This window comes from Buteo buteo, chromosome 15 (genome assembly GCF_964188355.1).
Source record: "Buteo buteo chromosome 15, bButBut1.hap1.1, whole genome shotgun sequence".
NCBI classification, from domain to species: Eukaryota; Metazoa; Chordata; class Aves; order Accipitriformes; family Accipitridae; genus Buteo; species Buteo buteo.
In genome coordinates, this window is record NC_134185.1 from 31,202,168 (window position 1) to 31,209,790 (window position 7,623).

Here is a 7,623-nt window from a genome sequence, read left to right on the forward strand (position 1 = left end):
GCTTGGGGCTTGTTCTGGGCTGGTCCCCCCCGTGGAGCCTCTTCACATGCCCTCCGTGCAGAGGAGCCTCCTCCTCTCTCACTGGACTGAACAGCAGTGCTTGTTAGCTCAGGCTTGGTGTCTGTGTCTCAGGGCAAAGATTAACCACTCCAAAAGATGGCTTGGACTTGAGCCCCTGCAAGCAAAGGACTATGCAAGTTTCCATGCAGCAGAGGCGAACTTCAGCGTGCTGAGCCCCTCCTGCTCCTCACCCAGGCACCGTTACAGCCACCACCCACAGGCACCATTTTCATTGTGCTGCTGTCCTTCACTCATGAGTTTTTGGAAGATTAAACATTTCTGCTGAATTTCCACCGCTATCAAGTCCCACAGATGCTCCAACTCCACACCGCACAACCCCCGCCCCAACCCTGCCTCTACGCTCCCAGAGCAAACGAATCACTTTAACTGGGGGTTCAAGGTCCACCTCAACTCCTTTCTTTCAAAATAGAGCCTGTTCTTGGTGCTCTAAATATTCTAAAACTTATCTACCCACCTACAAAAGTTTCCTGCCCTCGCCTAAAATGGGTAACGTTTAAGTAAAGCAAGTTGCAATGGCTTGGGGTGCTTATCCACATTTAGATCTCCTAAACCCTTGCAGGACATGGAGGACTGCCACAGGGCTCTCTCCCTGCACCTCCTGATCTCTTCATTGAGGTTGGATTTATTTCTTCTCCTTCATTTCTAACTCAGAAGAGTCCCTTATAGATGACAGCAAGGCAAGACCCGTGTGGAGTGCAGCCTTGCTCTGTTTTCTTGATGAAAATTGCCATGGCAGTCCATGGCACTGTCATCACCAGGAGCATGTGCCCCTCTGCCCCAGCCCACAGCCCCTGGCAGGCTCCTCCCTTACAGAAATATGAATTTCTGGCAGATGAGCTTCTTTGCAGAGATAATTAGAAATGTGGAGAGTTGCTGAGTCACTGTAAAATTGCTGCACTAGCAACAGGATAGATTGGATCCTGGTGGTTCAAATGTATCCCAGGTTGCCATCAGGCTTATCTGGAAGCGTTAATGAAAGCTTTTGCAAATTAGTGTCTTTGTGACTCCCAGGGATGTAAGGAGGTGCACGATCAGATTTCCTCTTGCTCGGTGTAATGCTGAGATGGGTCCCTTGCCCCTTGCTTTCAGCTATGGCCCTGTGCATTGCCCTGGTCTTGCCTTGCAATAAGAGCTGTGATTAGATGCCCCTTGACTGAACTCCCCCTGTACAGATGAAAATGAACCGATGCCTGTTGTGTGTTCATTTGTTTGCCCCATGTTGCTTCTTTTGTCTTCCGAGCTCTTGAAAAAACATGCTCATGCAGTGAGCCATGCAGGACACCTGCTTGTCTTGCTCTTAATCAGGAAACATGCACTACTTCTAGCAGCTCTAGAGAGTAAAAGATTGCGATAATATCTTTTACATTATAGTCACTATGTTAGCAAGAAAGAAAACATTATTTATTTTTTCCCTGACAACTCAACTTCTGACAACACTTGTCCAGCTTCTTTTTTTCCATAATGCATTAAGCATTAGGGGGCACTGCTCTGCAAATAACCCAGCTTTCAAGACTACCTGTTGAGGACATTGTTCAGCAATCCAGCAATACAGTTTTATTTGTGGATGGAGGGGAGAAGTTGGTGAATTCTCCTAAGCTTCCTAGCTCCTGCTGGAAGAAACACATGCATACTGGTAAAAGCCACAAAATGCTGAGTTTGACAGAGCGCAGCCCTCTGTATCCCCGGTCTCTGTGCTGAAGAGACATGGCATGAGGTTGTAAAATCAAAACCGTGACTTCCTGAAGGCCACTCAGTGGTGGTGGGCATCTTTATACCTACCACTCTCCCTAGGATATCTGCCGAGGTCTCTGGTACACCTGGTGCTCAGCCGGTGCAAACGTCACTGTTAATCAAGCGAGAAGAGGACATGGAGGACACCACGTGCTACCTTCCCCTACCCCAACAAACAAGCCTGTGGGATATTCCCAGCAAGAAGCAGTCAGACTGCCAGGGAGCAAAGCTGTTGCCAGGAGAGCTCACACGTCTCAAAGGCAGCAGGTTCCCCGTGGGACTCTCTCTGCGCTGCTCCATCGCTGCCGCAGCGGGCAGAGCTAAAGGAGAGGCCATGCTTGTTCACGCGAGCGTCAGCTTTGATTTCAGCCAGAGAGCCTGCAGGGAGCGGCCATAATATTCTGAAGAAGAGGGAAATGAGAAGGGAATTAGTCAAAAAAATGATAGTAGCAGTAATTTAGATCCATTGCTAATTTTCGGCTGTAATTAAGTGGTCCGGTTACCCTGGTGCTTGAGTGACCACTCCAGTTCTCAAAAGCCATTTCCGCACACTTGAAACGTGGGGAAAGCAACCGCTCCGCTTTCTAGAGTAGAAAACAGGCTGCTGCTATGAGCTCGGAGAGGGCACAGAAACACATCTGTCTTGGCAGAGATGTAATTCAAACCAGCAGCTTCTTCCACTGTTCCACTCAGGAGAGGAGGGACGCTCAGGCAGGGAGCTGGCAGCTGCCTGCACAGCCGGTCCCAGGGATGCTGGATGCTCCCCATGGATGAGGCAGCTGGGCCCCCCTGTAGCGGCAGAACGCAGGACAGAAAGAGCTCTAAATGGCTCACCGGTCCTAAAAACGGAGGGCAACAGCTAGCGGCTAGATGCACCACCCTGTGCCAGGGCAGCGGCTGCGGACGGCACTGCCGAGGCAAGGTTGTCCTCTGGTCTTTCTGACGCGCTGGAGCACATCCTTGACGTGCTCCAAAACGGCGGCTTACACTTTCCTGCTCTCCTCTGACAGTGGTCCCCCTGCTCACCGCCCTGGGAGTACCCTGGGGGAGGCAGGGGGGGGAGGCTGCGACCACCCTGACGCACCCGAAGCACCGATCAACCCGGCCACCCACCACGGTCACCCCCCACGTCCCATGTCACCCGTCATCCCGTGCATCCTACCCCTCACAGCCGCAGAGCACTCTAGGGCAGACAGACGTCTTGTGCAAACCTTGACCGAGAGGGAGAGAGAGAGAAAGAGACCTCTGAGAGCCCGACGCACCACCCGGTCACCCCACCGGGGACAGGGCAGGCAGACCCCAGCTGGGCAGAGCCAAATTTTTCCAAAGCGGGGCCGAAAGGAGAGTTTGCAGAAGACCTGGCTTGCCTGGAGGCAGGAACCAGAGCACGGGTCATCGATTCAACCCCACCTTCCCTCTGCCGCCTGCACCGAGCCCGGCGCTGGGAGCCGCACTGTCCCGGCAGCGCGAAGCCCCTGTGCTGGTGGGTCAAAGCTGAGGGTCGCCCCCGGGCTCAGCAGCTGAAGCCTCCTGATCTCTCTGTCTCTCTCATGGTTCCTCTTAAGTTCAATGGCACAATGCAGCTACACTATTTGAAAAGCCATAATATTTGTTGGTACGACTCTTTTATTATCGTCGATTTATATATATTTGTTGATAAAAGAGGTCATCTTGGGAGACACTTGTAGTCTACTGGGAAATAATTATCTGATGCTGTATATGCTGTACATGCTGTATAAACAAAGCGAAATATTTAAATCTAAATGTTCAATGGACTCGGTGGCACGTGCTGGGTGGGGGGGAGGTTGGGGTGGGGCAAGCCCCCTCCGTGGGCCACCACGGCTCAGGCTCGGGGTCCCCGGCAGAGTCACCGTCCCGCTGGGGTCCTGGTCAAAGCCTGCGGCAGGGTCTGGCCACGCTGCAAGGGCAGAGCCTGCAGCCCACGCAAAGGCGAAAGGAGGCGATTTCGCAAGGGAAAGCGGCCACACTTCATCTCCCTCCTGGGGGGTGAAGCACAGGACCGGGTACGGCTTGCTGTCAGAAACTCAGCGCAGCAAGCCCGGCGTCACCCACCCGCTTCCCTCTTCTCCTGGCCGGGGTGGAAACCCTTCGGGCACCCCCCAACGTGACATCTCTAAGCCTTATGGTCAGAGAGAGACGATTCCCGGTGGGAAGATGTCCGGCGGTGGCAGAGACTGGCTCTGAGCATCCGGCTCCTCCGACTCGTTTCCATGCTAACCCCGTGCAACGGCACCAGCCGCCCTCCCCAGCGCGTTTTACAACAGCGACGAGCTGTGATTTTTCTGACCTGACGCGTGCTGTTAGAAAACCTGTTTCATATTTTCCGTGGTATCGATCTACAACTTTTGAAATCATTGGAGACAGTTGTGGTAGCCTAAAAATTGTGCTGAGCTCATATATTTTTATATTTGTGGTGTTTTCCTATTAATAGAGAGTAGTGAACCAGTAACCCTATTAGCTGAAAGTGAACTATTCAAAATAAATATACGACTGCAGAAAATATTTGTAAAAATAATTTATTTAAAATATTCTGCCAAAGATAGCTCTCTAATGATCTGTAAAATGTTGTTTCTCTCTTTTTGCTCTGAATGTCATTGTGAAAGCACCTTTCTCCCCACTATCTTTTGAAGATTTGCTTTTTTGTATCTTTAAGGGCAAAGAAATACGACAATGATTTTTTTTTAACGGAGCAGTAAAATAGAGTAGTAGGGAGGCACAAGACAACTCTATAAAGGTGATAAACGGGATCCAGTAACCATCACACTGAAAATCCAGTTTCTCCTGTAGTTCCTCGTGCGGACAGATGGGTTTTGAACCCCGGGCCAGTTCTCTAGCAGGAAGGTCCCAGCTGCGGCTGCTGTCGCTGCTGTGTAGCTCACCTGAAGGAGAGAAATCTCTCCACCATCCATTTGCAGGCTCGGGGCATTTGCACCCCTTCACGGGTAACTTCTGCCTCTTCATTATTTAAGAGCGCGATACCTTTATTAGCCCTCAACAGGCCCTGTGGCAGACGGGTAACCCGTGCTCAGGGCTTTGCGGGGCTTCGGCCCCAGGAGGTCTGGCCCCCTCCAAAGCCATTCCCACCGCGCGCTCGCTGCCAGCAGCAGCCCCGACCCAGCAGCAAAAGTAATCCCGCTGACGCCCGGATCCGTCCCCTTCCCCACACGGGGACAGGGGCAGGGGAGACCCAGCCATCGCGGGACATGGTCCCTCAGCCAGAGGGTCCATCCCTGCAGGTCTGCGGTTAAACAGGGGGATGCGTGGCTCTTTACCAGGAAGAAGCTGCCCAGATTAGTCTGTTCAGAAATTGCAAATCTTTTTTTGTTTTTCATAGGGGAAAATTCTTATCTCACTTCTTCATTTCTTCCTTTTGAAAGTACTTTTCAATGCTAGGAAAAGCCTTCATTATCTTCTGCGATCCCCAAGTCTGTTGCAGTGGAAATACATCCTCAGCCACCTCCCTTAGGCTCCACCGTATCAGAGAGATTTTTGGCTCAGTTTTTTTTTTTTTCACTTCCGAGCAGATTCAGTTTCTTAAATTTCTTGGTCGTAAAGGTCCAGAGGAATTAACTGATAATAAGGAAATGAGGGCCCTGTTCCAGTGAACCGGTTTCCATGTGCAATTCAACTTCTAACTCACCACCAGTCAGGCACATGTGTAAGTGCTTTACTGGACAGGCGCCCAGAAACGGAGACGTGAAATGCAGTTTCCAAGCCGTGGGGTGCGTACGGGTGTGACGGGAGCACCGCCGTCCATCAGGTGCAGGTGTCACGCCACGGCACGGTAAAGCACAATCTGCAGCCGTGGGAACTACGTGCCGGTGAATTTTTGTTCCTCTGTACAACGAGCTCTCTGAATCCGGGGTTACGCAGCTGCTGCATCGCAAGGAAATGCGAGGGAGACGGGGAAGACAATTGTGAGAAGAATTGGGTTTCTGATCACTGTGCATTTTGTTAATTAGTGAATTCAAATAGTTTTATTTTTACCAAAAACAGATAATCTTTATTCCAGTAAAGACAACTGTTGACTTGAGATATATATATATAAATATATATATATATAATTTGAATGGTTTATATCCTGTTGCTCTAACTACATAAAATGGAAACATGTTGCAAGTTGTGTCATTCCAATGTACAAAATAAATGACTTTTTTCCCTGCATGCTGCCTGGGTATGTTGTGATTTGAATTAAGAGTTATATTTGAATTGCCTTATTCAAGAGGTTGTATGTTACCTAACTGGAGAATGACCTGGCACTGTTCATCACATTACATGTGTACTTGATGCTGTGTTACGTCAAATTCAGATGAGTTGTCTGTCATCTATGTATTTTGTGGGAGACCTTTTATCTTGTTAAACTGTGATATGTAAACCTCTCATTGCCTGAAATAGTCAGAGTTGTATAAATCAGTGTCTTCAGCTGTTTTCCTAATTTTATCACATTTCCTAACACAAAATATAGATGTTTGTAAATTCTTCATTCATTTTGTCTATTTTTATGTATGAGGCTTTTTTAATCTGGCAAAGGAGTAAGATAAGGCAGCTTCCCCCGAATTTTTCAATCAAGGCTCAGTTACATTTCTATCCCTCAGCAAGATGCAGCAACCGATTTTCAGCAGCTACAATTGGCATTAGGGACGTATGTTTATTGCTGTAATCTTTTCTGGCTCAGATGGGCCATTATCGCTGCAGAACACAATGATTAATGACAAGCCACACGTGATGCTTCTGTAGTGACAGCCCACTGGGGACCAGGCGCTTTACAGGGGCTTCTTCGGCCCCACGTGGCTGCTGTGCCGCAGGTTGAGTGGGAAGGGAGTGGGTAGATGTCCCTGCCACAGCCAGCCAGCCGCGAGGAGAGAGGGGAGAGATGCTGCTTACTAATCCCGACCCCGGGGCACTTTTTCTCCTTACATGAGACACCCCAAGACCATGCCATCTGCCCTCCTGCGTGACAGCCGGCCGTAAAACTGCACCTTGTCCATTCATTAACCCCACGGCTGCAGCACGCCCCTGAAGACCGACATCCCGTCCTGATGCTGTGTCGTGTAAAATCGCCCACAATGGCTGCTGCTACAGCGTCTGCTGAAGCTGTGCGTGGGTTTTTTTTTCCCTAGCTTTGGTTTCCAGCCATGGGATCACTTTACTCCACGGCTGGCTAACAGCAATGTGCTCCCCAGCTAGACACCAGTATACCACGTACAGGTCAGATCCTTTGGAAAACATGCCATGCCGTTGAAGGAAGCAGTACAAGGTAGGCACAAATCTGTTTCGGTAGCGGCACAAGGACAAGAGGTGACCCAATACCCCCCACAGTGGGGTTCGCCAGCTCTGCCGTGTCACCCCTCTTGCCCCCCCCCCCCCCGACACAACTGCTGCCAAGGGCTGCAGCATCGTGAGGCCAAGAGACAGGTCTGTTTGGGGAACAGACCCCCAGAAGCCCATCTCCGGCTCTCAGCTGACAGGGGTATTTCTGGACGTTTTCCCTCCGTGCCTAAAATGCCAAATAAAACAGTTGTTGAGAGCTTTAAAACACTCTTGCCAGAGCCAGCCATGGTCCCAGCTCAGTTGTACAGGTGCCATCATCCTAACCAGAAGCAGCATAAATGTTTCAGGCATACGAAACCACACCGAGGTGTCTCAATCGTGGTGCAAAAGCCCCACTGTGCTCCCCCCACTCCTCCATTTTTTGACTGTCGCTGCATAACTGTGCCGTATGAAACGCTGGTCATTTTTTATATCTAGTAACCATAGAAACACATGGTCAGGGATGTAAATTCCTGGAAC